Below are 21,913 nucleotides of genomic sequence, written 5' to 3' on the forward strand. Positions count from 1 at the left end.
AACTTTCTGGCTGCCTGCTATCTAGGGACAAATAACAAAGATAATAACTCTAAATACGTTGCGCAATATGCACTTCGTTAAGTACCATCTTGTGATAGTGTAATAATAAAATATATATTTTGTGCATACAAATTTTTAGAGAATTTAACTCAATAGTGCTATCTACTGGCGCCGTGAGCGTGAGTAGCCATCTCTGCTACATAGCCTCATATGGATGCAAGTTGCGTAAGTCGTATCGGTAGGTTTAGTAAGGCGAACACACTGGTAGAGGTACATGTGTACGATAGTCGAGTAGCCTACAAACTACTCATCACTTAATTAACGAAAAAGACAACACTACGTGACTGAGTGTGGAGAACAGACGACTGTCAGAGCTCATACACAAGTACAATATACAGACAGGGCGAGACGGTTTCAGTTAACGACCAACTGCCGTTGTCTGCTCAATTGAGTCAATTGCGTCATAATGAGCCCGCAGCCACCGCGACCACGCCGCAGCGTCTACGTCTGTCTGGGCGCCTATAGAGGCGGAGCGGCCGGTCCAGTATTTTTAGTAGCGCAGATCCGCCCATGTGAGATTTGACGGTTACATTTCAGTTGTGCAAAGGAATATTGATCAATATAAAGAGAATGCCCGGTTCCGGCGGCTTTCCATCATGAAAGGCCTCGCTTCCTTATCGGAATGAAAAACAAACATGCCAAGATAAATTACTTTTTCCTTGGAAAATTTGAAAAATGTTTTCATTTCAGTAGTGGCTGTTGTTGACTCTGACTTAATTTTTATCATTTTTTTCATGTAAACTTCATTCAAAATGTCACAGACACAAAAAAAGGAAATCTACGAACAATAATTGTATCACAGTCCTTTCACTTCCAGTGGATCTACTGCTGCAAGTGCTATGACGAAATCACATCGTGTAGACACGGAGGATGTTTTGCGTGTTGTGCTCCATATTTAAGAGCCGAATATCGACGTTATAAAGAATTGGTGTTATCGCGTAAGAATTATGTCAGACCTTGATTCATTTTAATCTCTTATTTCCGACCGCAGAGGATGCGAGATAATTTACTGTACAGATAGCACTTACACGCTTTTACATGTTTTGAATAGTCACAAACTTTTTCATAACATAAACCTAAGGTGCGAGTTTCACACATTAACTAATAGCAAATTTAATGATTTAGATCTAAATAAAAATCGCATAGTTCGCGGAAATCATACCTTTTTAAAAAACAAAACATCTAGATAATCCTAAATGCAAGGTGTAATGTTATGTATAAGTTAAAGTATCAACCATCAAAGTTGACACGAATCTAAAATTTGCTTCTCTTCTAATCAGACTATTAGAATCCAGTATGAACACATGCCTATTTATTACCTTAAAAAGCATTATAAAAAAAGGCCAACCTCATAAATTTAAGAACCGATCTGGCTCTTTGGATCATACAAAAATAATCAAGCACTTTTTCCCGCAGAAAGCAGCGTTATAATATGTTTTTAGATGTCCTCTTCGCCATAGTACTGCTAATACTTAATGATTTATAAGTATCAGAATATATGTTGAAACTCTATTCAGAAAATAAGAAAAATAAGATCAAAGCATCCTTGGAAGTATTCAATATTTGCCATGTTCAGGTCTGTCTAGAAAGAACCATCCAATGTCATAAAACTCACGCCAATAAAGTAATGGGATTCCAGCGCAAAATACGTTTAAAAACGCATTAGCGATACACGATTCTTAAATCTGCGTGGATGTACGGTATATATTCCAAGTGATGAATGTCGACTTGTGGCCCAAGATGAAGATGAAGTCGCCCACGAGAGTCACTGGGTCGCAGCCAGCTCAAGGCCGACCCACTTCTCACTCAGAGAGCTTTACTGCCACTCGCCGCGCCGCCATTTTGTATGTTGCATCACTACACACTAGAACTACAACATATATCTCCGACTGCCTCTCACTACTCCGTGTGACCTGTTTGTTTTGTTTATGTTGATGAGCCCATCATGAGCGCTCCTCATCCACGTGGATGCTGGGCAATTATTTTCTTTTGTCACAACTGGATTCATAGTCAAGTAAATAAATTCCTTTTTTGGAACTCATTCCTAAATAGATTTATGGTCTAATCCTGCAGACTCGTACTTTTTTACGTTTTTGTATATGTTCGTGTGAGGAGTTGAAAAAGAAAAAAAGATTAGGTCTGATATGATTCGGTCTGAAATACAACAGAGGGTAAGACATTGAAATCTGCAATCAAACTCAAAACACCCGTGACAATCAGAGGCGGATTTGAAAATTTGCCGCCCTCCCCCTTCCAACCATGTAGGCTTACCTTGGTAACGCAGTGGGTCGACGCGACGTCAGCGGTTAAGCTTGTAATAAAATTCAAATAAAATAGGTTGAATTGTCAACATAGAAGTAATTTTTTCACATATTGTAAATTTTTTTAAACTGTTTTACCTAAATTTGCCGCCCCCTGAATTCTGCCGCCCTGAGCTTATAGCCCATTCAGCATATAAGTAAATCCAGCCCTGGTGATAATCGTCATTCTTCTTGCCATTTAGTAGTAAACAGTAGGAATCAAGAGCTTCTGTTTACACCCCAACTGCGACATATATACTAAAAAGTGTGATTACTAACAAGTACCTTAACAGTAACCGCAACAAATAATTCGACATGATAAAAGAAAACACCTATTTCAGGTTAGCATACTGTCAATACTCCTTTGTTTTTTTCATCATGCCAACGAGTGTACAAGAGTGAAAATCAGGGGAGGCGATTCCCGTGTAGGTGTCACTACAGTTAGACACTGTGTGGCGGCGGCACGCCCGGTCCCAGGCAGGAGTGGCGCGGCCGCGGACGCGGACTTTCTACCGAGGTCAACCTGAGGTCATCGCACAATGAGGCTCTCAGTACTTCCTCGTCCTCATCTAACATTCATGTATTCACAAGGAAGATTACTAGTCTGTCGATGGTACTCGAGTCGGTAAAGGGCGCAACCTTACCATTAATAGTTTTTATAGCGCCTTGAACCTCTTGCACCTTCAGGATGAACTTTTCATGTTATTACCGCGCCTTCATCGCTCAGTTTGGACGTGATGTTTACTAATGGAAGTACCTTATTCGTATCTCTTGAGTTATCGATGCTGGTTTCTGGGGTTTCAAAACAACGCTTCCTTCTTGTATGATGTAAGCTAATAATTTGAGTTAGCCTATACGATAGGGAATGAAGCAAGGAGATGTGTTAGAAGAGTTTAACACTTAAACCCTTCCTTTAAAAACCCATTATACGTAAGGCTATTAAATCCACCTTTTATAATCTTACTAATCCTTCGTATTTGAACTGATATGTTCTTAAATGTATCTTTCCAATGCATCTTATTTTTATTGTTATAGATAAACCTACGATATTCGTAGTTCTACTGGCAACGTAAGAAATCAAGATTTGAGAATTGCGTGTACCTCTTTGAAAATGTAGAGGGGAAATCGTTCGTAATTCCTCTAAGTTTCATCATACCTCCATTACCCGACAAATACATGATGTCCAATGTAGTTATATTGAGCCTACAGAATTATTTAAATGAAAAATAAATATCAAGTTCATGTTGATAATATAAGTAAAATTCCATACGCTATCCTAATAATATTATAAAATGCGTATGTGCCTTTGTTTGTTTGTTCTGTTATCACTCGTAAACTACTCAACCGATTGTACTGAAATTTTATATGACAATTCTTACGATTCCTAGAATGAATATATGCCTATTATTATTTAGAAAGTCCCTCCGGGCTAAACCCCTCATACAGGTGCAAAACCTACGAAATCTACTTTTGAGCGCGAAGCCGCGGATAAATGCTAGTCACAGAATAAAAGATCATGCCCTTTAAAATGAAGTATCAATTATCATAGCTAAACAAACACTTGGCGGACTCCTGGAGTGCGTGGTCGTGTAAGAGCGAGAGGCATATTGTCTGGCGTCCAGTGTCAGTAGATGGGCAGGGATGGATGGAGACAGATGTTACAATTGGCAAGGAGTCAGGTGCTTCTGGGACAATGAGTCATGAGTCACCGGTGAGTCACCGAGACACTTGCCAACCCTCTTCAGACCGTTCACCTGTCCCTTTTACTCGATATAAACACAATAACCTTTCAACAGCATACTCGGAATCGAGAATCGGTGTTCCCCAGATCATCGCTCTGGTGCCAGTTCTTTTTCTGACCGGCTCGATTTTATAGCAATTGGAGCCCAGCGTGTTCAGCGAAATGGGGACATCCATAATGTCTGACATATTCTGAGCTGAAAAAATATAGACTAGTACTCTGAGAAGTAAATAGAAAGGTACTCTTGGATGAATAGAATACTAAAGGTTTCTGGAATAAACATTGATTGTGGACTGACTTGGATTGATAATATTGATGGCTCCGTCTATGATAATTTATGCTTCATGAAAGTTAATTATCGTTCCCTGTATACCTCAGACATGGCCTATTTGGTGTACTCGTTTCGTGTGAGATACTGGACAAATTAGCAACTAGAATAGTGTCCAAAATAAACTTCAGAAAGCCGTATAACAATGTATTCAGTAAACTAAAATTAAAAAAATATATATACCCCGTCCCAATAGCTTTTAGGTGGTTATAAACTGCTTGTAAAAGAGCGCTTTCGAGAAAGGCCTAGACAACCATCAGTATAAAGAACGAGAGGCAACAATAACCTCCAAATGCACAGGACAGCACCCGTTTCAGAAAATACTTTGAAACATATTGCAATTATTTGTTTAGCAATTTTTAGCGTCTATTTGGCATTCACGAAAAAAATATTATAAAAGAGAAAAACAAAATGGGTACCTCTAGATTTAACCAATACTAGAAAAAAAGAATTTATGCACCCTTTTGTGAATTTTCAAGAACGCAAAATTTCTTAGAAGTGACGACACTTACTGAAAAAAGCAACACTCCTTGTGGTCAACATGCTTAACGGACCGTAATACCTCTTACTTCTAATACATCCGATGTTCTTCTAGTGAAAATATTTATTCAACGCTCATAAAGGCCATTCTGGAAATTCAGTTATTTCAATGTTTCAGATTTAGGTAAATACTGTTCTTTGAAGTGGGCGGCTACTTCCGGCTTAATTCTTAAGTATGCCAACCCTCTTATTTTTGGAAAAAAGATTATAACGGGCCTTCCACTTGCTCATTTGGTTACTATTGCCTTCAACTGATTTTATTTATTATGAATTACTAATTATTGGACATATTGAATTTATTTATTTTCTTTTCAGATAAATATCTTTGTTTTGCATTTTCAATACATGAATGCCTAACAAAGCTAACATTAAGTAAAAAAAACCTAAACAAACGTTAAACTAACGATTGCCAAACAAAGCTAAAATTAGGTAAAGAAATCTAAAAAAACCGTTAAACTCACAATTGGGAAACAAAGCTAAAGTTAGATAAAGAAATCTAAACAACCGTTAAACTAACGATTACCAAACGAAGCTAAAATTAGGTAATGATATATAAACAAACTTTAAACTAACGATCCCACTAGTTTTTTGCGTATTTTCCCCCACTTTACAAACAAATCTAAAAAAATCCTACTAATTTTAAGCGTATTTTGGTGAATACACCTTGCGGCAACTACTTTATTTTTTGATATTTCGCACATGCGTGTCATACAACGCTTGTATACAATTTGTAGTAAAACGTAAACAATTGATTCCACTAGTTTTTGGTGTATTGATGTGGATGTTTGCCGCTAACAAACTAGCTGCTCCCACCTTATGCATGTTAAATTTCACACATGAGTCCGAAACAAATACTAACAAGAACTACATTAGCGATAGCTATATATTTCCAAGTATTTTATGAGATGAAAGCCGCGAGCCTCACACGTCTCAGGAAGGAAGCATTTGCAAATCTGGCGTCTCAAATTGGCGTAAAGCTAATTAATAAACTGCCTGAATGCGGCAAACAAAAGTAAACCCCGAATCAAACACATAATCTGGTTGTAAATGCGTTTTGTTCGGCTGATGAGTTCACTGAAAGTCAGGTATAAGTGATTGGCATTGGCATCAACAAAATTTAGGATCTACTGTCAGGCATATTTGATTGGTTGTACGTGTGAATGCTACTAAAAGTAGGTCTGAATGAATTAAGGTGCTTAGATTGAGATTTTAACCTTTAAAAACTGATGGTGCAAAAGCAAAACAATGTATTTTCAAAATGCAATAAACAATTATTATAGTAACTAAGCATTTTTTACTTACAGTTAAGAGTTCTTTTACAGTTAATTGTAATATTAAAATTACTTAATATTCACTCTGTATCTTTCACACACAGGAAATCACAAGTCCCTCCTACGAGCTTCCTAGGAGTGCTCGCATTCAAAACTAATGATAGCAATCAAGCCATAATGGGTATAATTTGTGTTCAGCCGCATGCTTACCCAGTTGAAACCATTATTTCCTCATTATTCGAATATTGAATGGTCGTAAAGATAAAAGAACATTTAGAGCTATTTGATTTTCCGATAGAAATTGCTTGATGCAAATTTGATGATATATCCGTGTTATAATGGATTTAAGTCCAAGAAGTAATCAGTTAATTAATTAGACTTCATAATTTATCTGAGTCGAGGAGAAATATCTTTGGATTAAACACAACTACACATCTTCAAAATATCTGGTAGACCTCCGCGTGTTTTACTTGCCGATCCCACGAACGCATTTTTATTGATCCAGGGTTCCAGGGTATCCAGGGTTTGAATATCTTGTGGAGAAGGGCATACCCCTGCTTGCAAAATTGAAGCAGCATCATCACTTCCAATTTTGAAAATAAAAAGGAATGCGCACCAAAAATTTAAGAATTTGTACAATTGATAAGATTAAGGCGAGGGTGTTATCAAACGACTGTGAGTTTAACCTATATGAACGATTTCAAATACTTATTTTTGATCGCAGAACCGCAGGACTTGTCCCAAGTTAAAGATATAATTTTAGTATTCATCCAAATTTGTTGAGGTTTTCTTGTAAACGTTATATTTTAAATGTTTAAGCAATTAAGTAAATACGATATTTTCTTTCTAAATAGATGATAATTTGATCAAAGACACAAATAACAATGTTTGAAAGCGTAATATCACGCATATGAGTTGTCTTATATAACACTACGACAAAAAATTCGAGGGTAATTTAAAACTAAGATGGTTTCCGGTACAGTCGGCCCAAAAGTATCTTCTTTTAGATATGTCTTCTTTCATTGATTAGCAGTTATCTGAGTTTATTTTGTCACAAATGTACACGACAGTTTCTCTAATTATTAGAATGGATTTAAAAAGTATTTCACTCAAATTGCAGTCAAATAGTAAGTAATGACCTTTCTCAGAAGATAGCAGTAGAAGGTACTTCTTATCCTACCCACTATCCAACGGTAATCCAATGGGAACTAAATATCACATAATATCTTCTCCATCTCCAATCTCAAAGAACTTCTATGATTGGTGGCAACTCTCACAGAAAACCCCTAAATATGAAGTCTAATAGAAATATCCAAACCCAGCGCAATCACGATTAGTGAGAAGAAGCATTAAAAATAGATTTACGTTAGGTGTAACACTAATTTTATGTTTACTCTATTAGATTTGGAAAATTAGACGTAAACGTTTTGTGATACTGTATTAGCTCTCGGCTGTATACAGTAACAAGTTGGTACTTATTATAAGTTTAGCTCCTGTACCATGCATGTTTGTAGTTATACCCGGGCTATGCATGTATGTAAGTATACCCGGACCATCGATGTATGTAAGTATTGTATTAGCTCTCGGCTGTATACAGTAACAAGTTGGTACTTATTATAAGTTTAGCTCCTGTACCATGCATGTTTGTAGTTATACCCGGGCTATGCATGTATGTAAGTATACCCGGACCATCGATGTATGTAAGTATTGTATTAGCTCTCGGCTGTATACAGTAACAAGTTGGTACTTATTATAAGTTTAGCTCCTGTACCATGCATGTTTGTAGTTATACCCGGGCTATGCATGTATGTAAGTATACCCGGACCATCGATGTATGTAAGTATTGTATTAGCTCTCGGCTGTATACAGTAACAAGTTGGTACTTATTATAAGTTTAGCTCCTGTACCATGCATGTTTGTAGTTATACCCGGGCTATGCATGTATGTAAGTATACCCGGACCATCGATGTATGTAAGTATTGTATTAGCTCTCGGCTGTATACAGTAACAAGTTGGTACTTATTATAAGTTTAGCTCCTGTACCATGCATGTTTGTAGTTATACCCGGGCTATGCATGTATGTAAGTATACCCGGACCATCGATGTATGTAAGTATTGTATTAGCTCTCGGCTGTATACAGTAACAAGTTGGTACTTATTATAAGTTTAGCTCCTGTACCATGCATGTTTGTAGTTATACCCGGGCTATGCATGTATGTAAGTATACCCGGACCATCGATGTATGTAAGTATTGTATTAGCTCTCGGCTGTATACAGTAACAAGTTGGTACTTATTATAAGTTTAGCTCCTGTACCATGCATGTTTGTAGTTATACCCGGGCTATGCATGTATGTAAGTATACCCGGACCATCGATGTATGTAAGTATTGTATTAGCTCTCGGCTGTATACAGTAACACGTTGGTACTTATTATAAGTTTAGCTCCTGTACCATGCATGTTTGTAGTTATACCCGGGCTATGCATGTATGTAAGTATACCCGGACCATCGATGTATGTAAGTATTGTATTAGCTCTCGGCTGTATACAGTAACAAGTTGGTACTTATTATAAGTTTAGCTCCTGTACCATGCATGTTTGTAGTTATACCCGGGCTATGCATGTATGTAAGTATACCCGGACCATCGATGTATGTAAGTATTGTATTAGCTCTCGGCTGTATACAGTAACAAGTTGGTACTTATTATAAGTTTAGCTCCTGTACCATGCATGTTTGTAGTTATACCCGGGCTATGCATGTATGTAAGTATACCCGGACCATCGATGTATGTAAGTATTGTATTAGCTCTCGGCTGTATACAGTAACAAGTTGGTACTTATTATAAGTTTAGCTCCTGTACCATGCATGTTTGTAGTTATACCCGGGCTATGCATGTATGTAAGTATACCCGGACCATCGATGTATGTAAGTATTGTATTAGCTCTCGGCTGTATACAGTAACAAGTTGGTACTTATTATAAGTTTAGCTCCTGTACCATGCATGTTTGTAGTTATACCCGGGCTATGCATGTATGTAAGTATACCCGGACCATCGATGTATGTAAGTATTGTATTAGCTCTCGGCTGTATACAGTAACAAGTTGGTACTTATTATAAGTTTAGCTCCTGTACCATGCATGTTTGTAGTTATACCCGGGCTATGCATGTATGTAAGTATACCCGGACCATCGATGTATGTAAGTATTGTATTAGCTCTCGGCTGTATACAGTAACAAGTTGGTACTTATTATAAGTTTAGCTCCTGTACCATGCATGTTTGTAGTTATACCCGGGCTATGCATGTATGTAAGTATACCCGGACCATCGATGTATGTAAGTATACCCGATTAGGGAAACTGTGTTGTCGATGGTAACAATACGTAAATTCAAGAACACAAATATAATATGCGAATAGAATTTTGCTAGTTTTGTCATGTAAAATGTGTAAATAAAAGATTATTCAATTTATCAATGTCATACTAGTCAAGTGACATATTTTCCAATTTTTTATTGAAATTAGAAAGTATTTGAATGATATACACACGAAATAATTTCTCATATAATATAAATATAATAACACTCAATATCGGATTGAAACTTAAAAAAATAATCAAGACAACACTAAAATCGAATCTGCGACTACAATATGAAAATAAAATAAATGACGCATGAGAAATAGAACACTAGGAAACGAACAAGAAAAAAAAATAACCAAAATGAAAAAGAATAAAATTTTAAATCTGTCAATTATAAAGGGATATGTTTTTATTCTTATTTTCTTTTTTTGCTTTGTGTGTTAATACGTGAAGGCTATATACAGATACCCGCATTTTGCTTGAAATAAATAACTGCAGAATCATTTCATTAAAGGGCATGTTTAATTAAATGAATGATTGGCTTTATATTTCGGCAATAGTCGCCTTCGGGTGTACATATACATATACATAGTTTACGAGTAGTATAATACAAGAGAACGACTTATTAAGATTACAAATGTAAGAAATAATTTGTTACTGTCACCTGCATTCGCTTGTTATGAACTTTCCTTTTCATTATATTCTTTTCTATTTTATAACACTCATATTTTACACAGTAAGAAATAACATACCCACACTTAAACATAATTACTTTGGAAAACAAATAACTTAGGAACTAAGACCACTGCGAATGCTGTGTTATAAGAAAACAATTGACAAGAAACTTTACATTTTGTTTGTCCAGGCTTACAAATAAAAATACTTATATATATATATATATATATATATATATATATATATATATATATAAAACGTAAAGTGTCATGTCAATTGTTTTCTTATAACACAGTATTAGCAGTTGTCATAGTCGCCTAATTTAGTGTGTTTTCCAAGTACTTCTGTTTGCGCCTAGATGTACAATTTCCTTCTGAGCCCACTCTAACTCTACGATATAAAATGTTTCAAAACAATAGACCGTGATAAAGCATAAATGAAATACTAGTAGAAATACTAGGCCCTGAGTGGAAGTAAGGAACTTTTAATAATAGTGAAATCGCCAATAACCGGTAGTTATGACTAACATAATTGATTCCTCGTGACTATAAACATACAATTAAAGGTAGTGACATAACCACCGCACCGGCAGCAAGCTCAGTGTAGTGTTGATCTAAAGGCCGCTACACACGTTCAATTCGGCTTGTCAGTTCGGTTTGTCAGTTCGGCTTGTCAATTCTAACTGACGCAGCAATCACATACACACGTTCAGTTTGGCTTGTCAGTTCGATCTGGTTAATTAACTCCAAAATTTTGTTGTGCTTGTGTTTCGGAAATTGCAAGTTAAATAATGTTTTCGGTCGATGAGTTATTCCTAATATATGGTGCAGTGGCTTGTGTAATTGTGAAAAGAAGAAAGCGTCAACTCAAGCGGGATCAGTGGACTAAAGACTGGCTTTGAAAACAAGCCCAGTACTCCCATGTTAACCTTTTAAAAGAACTTCGGTTTCACCCCAAAGATTGGCATAATTATTTGCGGATGAACGAAGAAACATTCTTTTCCCCTAAACAACTCTATGAACTGAAGAAGGAAATCCTTACTCCAAGAACTCATTGCACTGACAACACAGTGTAATGTAAATAAAAAAACTACTTTTTCAAAGTCTGCTGTCACTTGGAAAAGGGCTATAAATTTCACTGACTACGGACACAGCAGCAAACACGCAGGGCAGTTGCTAAACAGACGCCTGTCACTGGTGCGCATGCGCAGACAGTTGATTTGAGGAACTGAACTGACGCTCCCATACACACGATCAGTTCGGCTTGCCGTCAAGCCGATGTGTCAAGCCGAAATGATGAATTTCCATCATGCCATCGGTTCAAATTTCTGGCTTGAGCTCATATCGTTTGAACAAACTTTTGCATACACACAGTCAATTCGGCTTGTCAGTTCGGCTTGTTCACATCGAATTGACAAGCCGATTTGAACGTGTGTAGGCCGCTTAACGCCCGTCTGTCCACCTGCGCGCCTCTCTCTGCGAGGTCGACCTTCCGCAAACCTTTCGTGTTAAGCTTGCTTGTTTTTCTGGTATCGTACCAAAAGATGTTCTGTCTTTCTGAAAATGCTAGATAAGAATGTTCTACCTCCACTTCGTTGATTTGGATAAGTGTTGGATAATTTATATTTTTCAGTGGATAATGTTATATGGTATTATAGTAGGCCTATACAAAAATGTGCAATATTGATGAATTTTGGGCAATTTTCCTTAATGGATCCATTTAATGATTTTGATGAAATTTTCACTTTTAAACTGTTGTAGGAGACATTGAATGGAGGAAAGAGGGCATATAAAGTAATCTGATACTTTTGTACTTGCTTTGGCAAGTATTTTTAATTGAAGGGAAATAATGTCTTGATCTAGTTAAATAGTAATTTGTTGATTTACCTGCGTATCTGTGATATTAAGGACTTTTGATTTGTGCCATAAACAAGTCCTTTCCTATTCTTATCTTATTCCCCCACTGACCACGCTACACCATTAACCCCACCTGGGGCTGTATGTACCACGGCCAATTTACCTATTCTACTTGTTGCGGAGATCTACATTAGCAAAGGACATGAGTACCAGCCGAGCCACTGCCTGCCTGCCTCTCTAACAAGGATGGAAGATTTACTAAATCGCATTAATGTATTTTTTGAGATGGTAGGCTTTTTACAGCGTTCCAAGCATTACACCTCGATCAGAATTATAATATTATCAGTTGAGTTAATGGTAGTTTATGCTAATAGATGATATGAAAGTAAGACAGTAAAGGGAAAGCCACTTGCCGACCGACGGTAGAATTAATCAAATGCCGTGTACCCAATAAGCAGGAGGCAAGACGATTTGTTGCGGATTTTCGCAATCTTGGAAAGTTTCCTGGGGGCCTGCGCACCTTATCATTTACCCACACATTTTCTGCTTCAATCCAGCTGAGAGTCTGCTGCGTGATAGCAACAGTTGGCTACAAGTGGAACGAGTGATAACGCTTCTTTGTACGGCACCGCCAAGGGCAATTGCTGCAACACGCGCACACACACGCACACGCGCGCGCGGCTCATATCGCCTGCTGCATACTCGGTTGGGTTCCGAGCACGTGCTCAAATTACCAAAACATTTCAGACAGTTACTTCGACTACTGGCTGGCTAATCGTTTTACATTCCGCTAAAATTTCCAGGTGACACAAAAACTGTCAGTTTCCTTAGGAAAATACCAGTAGCATTATTACAACATCGTCACAAAACTTGAAAAATGCCCTTCGCTGGAGCTGCCTTGCCAAAACTGGATAGCCTTGAAACTGTTTGGCACGGCACATCCTCCTTCCTCTATCACTGAATAAACACTACAGTAAGTCCTTGGCAAACGTTTGACTTAATTTGTGTCGAAAACCTCTCTTGCACGGATTTAAAATACAGGTAGCTGTTTACGTGATCTATACCTGTTAAAATGGTCCTAACTGATTAGCGCTATGGTTGCATAAGGCGCGTTACAGAAAAGTCGAAGAGTCAACGACAAGCGCAAAGGATTGCTTACAAAAAATTAACTAGCTATAGCATAAGCGGAAACAACTAGTAGACATGTTATTAAAGGTCGTTGTAATCACACTTTTACATTACGACGAAGCAACAACACCTTTAAAATTGCGTACTACTAAGCCCATGTTTACGTTAGCTATCCTCAGTTTACAGTGTTTAAAAGCTCTACTGCCACTCAGGTTGAGGTTTTCCTGTGCGTATAAGATCTAACAAAAATTAAAATGCTATATAATTGTTAAAATAAGTTCACCTGGGTTTTTTTGTGGGGCACGTCACTGATACGACACGATGGTAAAGACAAGGTCTACATTTTGTTATTCTTCCTAAAATGGTTCCCTAAATAACAGTCGGGACTCGTAATAAAACAAATATGATTTAGAGGTACGCTAAACTTGGCCTATATTTGATTACACACAGGAATCCGATAGGAATTCATAGGATTCACACCTAAAACTTTGCACACTAAATCCTAATCTGAACTTGACCTAGAAGATTAAACAATACTTGAAAATCAATGAAAGAAAAACAATCTATTCTAATTGAAACTCACATAAATCCTTGATATTAACTTAAATTTATCTCCAAAACTCTATATAGACAGTCAAAATATCATTTACACAGACTAAGTGGAAACATCTTGTAAAATATGCACACTTGTTTCATAATTCATGAATCGCTAGGTTAATCAGACAAAGTAACCTAAAAAGTCTGCTAAAACACACTACCACTTTTGGGTGGTATACTTAAAAGTCTATATTTCTATTACAGTGACATTGTAAGTTTCAGAACATGAGTGCTTATAACCAAGAATTTCTGTACCCATGTTTAAATGTAACTTAAAACTTAGATTATAAAACTGCGAGCGTTTTAATGAGTCTGTTACATTCTCTTCTGAGTGTATACTTTTTTTGGGATATTAAAATGATAAACTACGACAAAGTTTGACATTCTCTTCTGAATAACCCATAAAAAACCAATAACAATTTAAAAAGTGGAAAATGGTTAAAAATTATGACTAAAAATTATTTTTAGTCATAATTCTAAGACTAAAAATAAGAGCGTAAACTGCACAAGGTTTAACGTTGTCGTTATGGGGTTAAATTCAAGGCCATTTTACTGTACCCGGCTAATACTCTATACGGAATAAAAAAATCAAAGATAGTAAAAATAGAGTACAGTACAGTAGTCTCGTCGCATACCTATTTCATGTTTTGTAGGTAACGTACCTTGCTTTTCTGAATGCAGCAAGTTTTTGAACTCTGGCATGACACTATCTATAACGATGTTATCACGACACTCCTCTTGCTGAAAAGAAACCACATACACTAGGCCTATACTTGAAGACCCTTGCCAGGAAGCAACCTGTATGTATTCAAATAAAAATATTATCCCTAATTTGAACTTAGAGACAGCTTGTATTTTGCAATACACGCTTTATGGACTCGGACACGTCTGATAGAAAGTGATTTGAGTTCTGGCAGTAATTTACAACTTACTTTCCCTATATAGATGCAATTCCCGTGTAAGTGCAAGTGAAAGTTCACCTAATAGATTGGGAAAGTGATGTATAAGTTACTGGCTTTCAGGACTTGTACCTATTTTCTTGGAATTGTCCTCGGATACAGTTCATTAGGGCAGATAATCCTTATCTGGTCTGTCGCGTCACCTTCCACATCTCTTATCATTAAACGTGTTCCCACTTAAGAGGCACTATATGAAATGAGAAAGACTCTCTCACAACATTCATAATAATGAGCTTCACCGGATCTTAGGGGTTGGCTATGACAGAGGCCCTAGAGATCACGAGTTCGGTTCTCAGTGACGTCAATAAAATTTATCAACGAGTTGGATTGTTTATTTTTAAATATATAACGATCTTGTAAACAGTCATTGACGTATTAAAATATTAGTCTCATAAATTACCTCAAACAATCTATTTTTCCGCTGATTTCCAGATCAAAGCGAACTACGCAGTAAGTTGTGTTCAGAGCACACCCACTGGAGGAAGAGAAGGAGGCCAAGCTGGGTTGGCGGGAAGGTGAGGAGGCGAGGAGAGGAAGTGGAGGTGCCAGTCAGTGGCGGCATTTCCGGCGGCTGTGCTAGCAACTGCAGGCACGCTAGGAATGTTACCGACAGCCATCAGCCAGCTTGTTGAGGGGGGGGGCATGGGCTCGACCTGCCTCACACCTTGATGCAGAAAAACTGACACAATTAGAAATCATTCAGTGAGAAAAACAAGTGAAACCGTTCCTGAATGAGTAAAAAACCAAGAGAATTTAGGATCCATTTGGCTCAATAGACTTTCTGCCTTACGCAGTAAATACGAAACAGCAGACAAGCAAAATCCGAAGACAGGTCGCGATGAAGTCACTTTTCCAGCGTTTTCTTATTTGAAAGTTGGATTACTGCAAACTAACTGAATCGTTGAAAATATAAAAACGTGATTGCGCAGATTCACTGTTCCAAAAAGCACAATGCTGATTACTGTCGGATTTATTTGTTTAGTTGACTCAGCAATTGTAAAGTCGGCTTCAGCAATGAGTCATCGCGGTAGGGTCAGGGGCCGAGAGTCGAGGGCGTTCTTCGTCGCGATGCCTGCAGCGGTCGAGGCTACGTGAGAGAAGCGATGTGGAGTTTGTTGAAAGTCCAACGGTTGATGATAACATTCTATCATCAAACAAACAGAGCACAGACACTCATATACACTTTCAAGGACTTGAAAAACATCTTTTAAATAATACATAATAAGAAAATCTACGTCAGCCTCGGAAACATATGGAGTGTTACCAAACATGACTTTTTTATTCATTAGTAATATATTTGACTAACCTTAACTTACACGTTGCATTGTGTTATGTAAATTATGTTTTGTTCCCCTTGATCACTTACGTTATCTCTACTTCGTTATTATAAATATGTTTTTTATATAATATATGGTATAAGTTACTACACTTATGTTGGTTCAATTAAAAACTAAAATAACGTTGAAATAAATTATGTTTAACACTTTTAAGCAAAATAATTCTAATTACGATAGTAATTTTATTTAATATTTCACTTCTATTGGTTTGTCTTTTGCAATCCCTTAGTGACACACGATTGTTTTAAATCTTTATAGTATTATATTGTAATAAAAGTTTATTTTGGATTTGGATCATTCATATTTCATGATTATTATTAATTTGGACTACTTCGGATATCATAATTATGAACCAAACTACTTTTAACTAAGAAATGTGTTTTGTTAACAAACTTATATTGATTTGTAAATGAAAAAAGCTGGATGAGTTAAGTTAAAGAGGTCTACTGGAAATTCAGCACGTAATAATAGTTATGTTGTTCAGAAATGTCCTAGAATTAATAGTCCATAGCTAAAAGTTTGCATAATACGAGTAAATATAAAAAAATTGAATTACATCAAAGCTATACCATCTATTTTTATACCATCACGTAATTTTTCTGTTGCGGAGGTAGCTCATCATTTAATCTGCCTTGTTCACTCCGCTCAGTGTATATCTAGCACTGGCACTATTTTTTATTTATTTCTTCTTTTTATTAATTTCATTAATATTTTTTGTACGAAAATAAATCCCCAGATGAATTCTAATGAATAATACTGATTTGAAATATTTTTTAAAAATTATGTTTTAGTATTCATTCTTACCATTTTATCTGGTTTCTTTTTGGTGTGTTTATGACTGTACCGCCTACAGGCTACACTACAGAAGATTCTCTGTGACAATAAAAATAGCTATTAAAAAAATTCTAAAAATGTCAGTAGCGCGTTAGAAACTATGAATATATTTGTAATATTGCCAAGTACATAATTTTTATAGCTGATAAGAAAAGAGCTAATGAGGATGCTTGTGGCACCCCAAATTCATATGAGTTATTCTCTAATGTTAAAAATTTATGACAAAAAATAACCCAACTTCACTTGTGTATCATCAACTTAAGAATTCCTCGTATTTCAATTCTAAGGTTCGTAAAATATAAGAGATTCAGGTCTCTCAATAATAAATATAATATATATTTACGTAATAAACGTAATATACTTATGAATATAATACTGATCAATCAAACGTGGAATACAGGCAATTTGATTGGTTTTTCTATTGAATCAAATATCTACAATCTATTTTTAGTCTGAGTTTTCCATTCATAAATGAAATATGAGGGATTAGGACAATCTCAGAGTAAATTATCTTCACAAACTGCTAAACATTCTGAGAAGATTCAGTTTATTTCTCATTGACTGTAACAACAGGGTTAGGTCTGTTTGTTATGGGTGGGTCCACACTTGAGATACCTTATCTACTGATACATTGGAGTAATTACGCTTATCAGTAGTGTCGTGCGGAGCGAGGCTAGAACAGTGATAAGCTTGACTGACGGACATTGCGACATCGACATCCTCAACACTTTTATCCATCTACTTTATAAGGCAAACACGCTTATTTAAAGGTTATAGTTTGGTTTGAACACGATTTATAGGCAAATAGATTACTAACAATTACCTGCGGCTTCCACGCAATTTCGTGTTGAAAAACAGGGACACTATGGGCATATTTATGGCAATTTTAATTTACTCCGATATTATTAATTGTTGTGCCATCGTAGATTTTGTCATTTTTCCTGGTAAAGAAAATATACATACATACATAAGGCTAAAGCCATAAGGCGTCTACTTTCAGTTATTGTAATTTACTTTCAGCCTAACATATTTCTGGTGCACAAATAAGTTAACTTCCTGCCCTGATCAAGATGATATATTCATAAGCTGGTTTGAGAAGGCTACTTCTGTCAAAAGACAAAGAAGATGGTTTTTATAATAGTCTTCAAATTCATAGTAAAAGTTATGTAGTAACTTAGTCTTTGATATGGGTGTTCCAGTACCGACCAAGCACTGCATACTTACTATCTGCTAAAACACAGTTACAAGTATATTTTTCCTAAACCTTATAATTGTTTATCTGGCTGGATAAACTCTTATGTTCAACAACGATTCCAGAAATATTGAAATAAGAAGTCTTGTTTCTACCAGGCTTATTTTTTGTTTGTAAATAAATTTATAATAATAATTGAATTAATTAAACATATAGTTGTTCTGTCATAAAACACGTTTACACAGAACAGTCTATAATGTGAAATTGAATTGAGTTGAATTGAATTTTTATTGACTTAGTTTAACTTCAAGGTTTTTGTGTACGTCGATACAGGCCAGTCAATAAATAACTCAACAACTAATAACAAAAAATTTACCCAAAATAACATGATTAAGTATGTAACACAAAATGTTTAGAAAACAACGAGAAAAGTAGCATAAAAATTAAGTAACCGTCCACTCTTAAGACACTAAATTCAAGACCTGCTGCATCACATCGGGATCCATCCGAGCAATCCGAGGGCCTCTTAAAGACTAGTAAGCTAGCTCTTTCAACTAAGTGGTACTTTAAATTTTATTTAAATGTGTAATTTCTAATGAAGTGAGGAAAAGGATTAAATAACTTTGTACTGAACTAAAAAAGAGAATTTTTGAATAGTAATAGACTTTTCTATTCATTAATTACAAAATTTAGTTTGTGTGTTTTACTGAAGGAGTGACATAAAACATCAACATTACTTCTGATTTGTAAAATATATAACATGAATGGTAAATTTAAAAAATGCCAATGTACCCACTTGATCGGAAGCCCTACAACTCTCCCGTTGGTCCCATCCCCAAACTATTCTCAGAGCTCTCATTTGGAGACAGAAGACTCTGTTAAATTAATGACATTATAGAAATCCCAAACAGTTCTGCCGTATTTAATTCTTGGCTCGAATAAGGGAATGTAACCCATTTTGAGGGTTTCGTGCGAATGAAGATAGGCATCTCGGTACAAAAATTAAACTGTTTTACAGGGTTATTTATGTGGAAGTCCCATTTAAGACTGTCATCTAAGTGGACACTTAAGAACTTTGTGGTAAGGATACTGTTTAAAGATTGATTATGAAGAAGAGAATTGTGTGGAAGGTTTTGTGTAGTTTGGGAGTTGAATTCCACGAGTTGAGTTTTAGCCAGATTGGTATGGAGTTTATTCCCAGCTAACTAATTAGGAAGTCGGTCGTAAGATACTGGGAGGCAAATTGATGAGTACAGTAATCGAAAATGAAACAGGTATCATCTGCAAAAGGGAACAGTCAGAGAAAACCTATTACATTTGTTGGTAAGGAAATCAGGGAGATCGTTCACATAAAGAAGGAATAAAAGAGGTTCTAGCACTGAGCCCTGTTGTACTCCTGTCTTGACTATAGAGAATTCTGATAAATTAATGTTTTATTTTTGGGATTTGGACGCACTGAACTCAACAAATTAAATAAGAATGAAACAAATTCAGTGCAACTCCTCGAATTCCATATCTTTCAAGCTTGCATAGCTGTATTTGGTAATCCACGACGTTAAAAGCCCTGCTTAGATCCCAAAACAAGTCCATAGTGTGTTCACCGGAGGTCAATTCAAAATTAATCATCGTCATCAAGCATAATGTTCTGTTTTCGTGATAATTGATTTTTAATTAGTCACTTGACAATTGTATCCACGGTAGAATTTCATATATTTCTTAACACGTTTACAATAAGGACAGGTGGTTTGCATACTTTGGTCTGTTGAACATCTTGTAAATTTGGAATGAACGTGCAATACAACCGCTTCATTCACTTATACCTATTTAAACACACACACACACACACACACACACACACACACACACACACACACACACACACACACACACACACACACACACACACACACACACACACACACACACAAAATTATATAGAGTTCCAGAAAGTGAACATTATTATGATGAATTTTTGTATACTTAGTTCCTATATGTGAAAAAGGCTACCCTCTTAAATTAATATGAAATGAGTTGACAATTGCTTCAAACTGATTGAAAACATAAATGGCTGATTATTTGATTAAAATTGATATGTTAAAAAATAATTGTTTCTGAATAATGCTATTATAAAATTCATTCATTGTTCATTCATTCGTTTTATTAGTACCAAATTCCTGATTAGACTTTCAAGGGATTGATATTTCACTGATAGCCTATACATCTAGAGGGATGATTTTCGTTCAACCCGCACTTATAGTATCATTGTCATTAAGGCCGTTCACATAATGGTCTTTTTACGAAATTCTAAAGCAATTTTCCGTTTTTCCAAAATTTTACTGATTTATTATACCTTTTTAGCTTGTTAATTTGCTATGTCTTTTTCTTTTGTAGATGCCTCTGGCAATCACTAATGCTTGCCCCATGCTGATGGGAAAATACAAAAACATGTCAGCATAATAGAGAGCATGATCAGGAATAATTGATAGCTAAAATAATAGAAACTCACACAACCAACTTAACACCGTAGGTGTGTGCAGTTAAAGTAAGTTCAAACTGACTGCCAGGCTTGGCGTCAGCTTTGCCCTGCGATAAGGATTGTTATCGCCAGTTATGTACAAATACCTTGACTTTTAAAAATTTGTATTCGCGTTTCTTTATCTTCAGAAGCGCATCCAAATATGCGTATACAATTACCAACAAATTGTACTATTTACGAGACCATCACAGTTTCTGTATTATAAAATAAATGTAAGCAATAAATTATCAGTTTGAATAATTATTATTTTAAGAGACAGGAAAAATAAAATACTATTTTTGGAAGTGCTAATGGGTGGGGTTGTTCTAAGAAGAGTGTTCCAGGGCGGCAAACAACTTAATTCAAATTTGAGAGATAATTTATGGAGTTACAATACCAGTTTTAAACCTGCCCGAAAATAAAATTGCTTAGATAAAATCGAAATATTAAAATCCGTAAAGCGAGGCGTCAAAGTAAACTCTCCGGTATTTTTTAATGGCCGTTCTGAAAATTTCCACCCAAACACGCGATGGCACAAAACAATAAAAACGTAAGGAAAACCTGGTCTCCACGGAACTTTCCTATCCTTCCCCCACTCCAATAATACTCTATTTATCAATTTATGATAGTAAGGTTGACCGAACAAATCTATTTCTAGCTCTACATCTTGGAATTTAGCCTGCCTTTGTAGTATATGATTACGGCCATCAACGTTATTATCGATTATTCTGTTGATTTTTTTATACGAATACTCCATATAGATAGACCGAAAAATGTATAGGTGTGAGTGTGGGTCAATTTTTCTTTCTCGTTGTAACTTGCTTTTGCTCAAAAGTGATGCAAAACGCATTAATATTGTGTGTATACAGTATTTAAGTTGTTTTAGTCCAACATCTAAGAATTTTCTTGATTAATTACAATTTTTACAAACCATTCTACGCAGCGATTTCACATTGTACGGGCTTCAGTGTATAAAGTGTAAAATTTCAGCTTTATTTTTACAAAGAAAAAAATGAAATTTAATTAAATTATGCTTGACGGTTAATTTTTGATTTAAATATATTGATCGATGTTTAAAAGGGCATTTAAAATTGACGTGGACTTTTGTAAGTTTTTATGCCTTGATTGTTAAACAATAGTATTAAAGCCAAACAAAAGATGTAAACTGAACTTCTAGGAAATCCTTAGTTTATAAGATAACATAATTTATATAGAATCAAATACA

This window comes from Homalodisca vitripennis, chromosome 2 (genome assembly GCF_021130785.1).
Source record: "Homalodisca vitripennis isolate AUS2020 chromosome 2, UT_GWSS_2.1, whole genome shotgun sequence".
NCBI lineage: Eukaryota > Metazoa > Arthropoda > Insecta > Hemiptera > Cicadellidae > Homalodisca > Homalodisca vitripennis.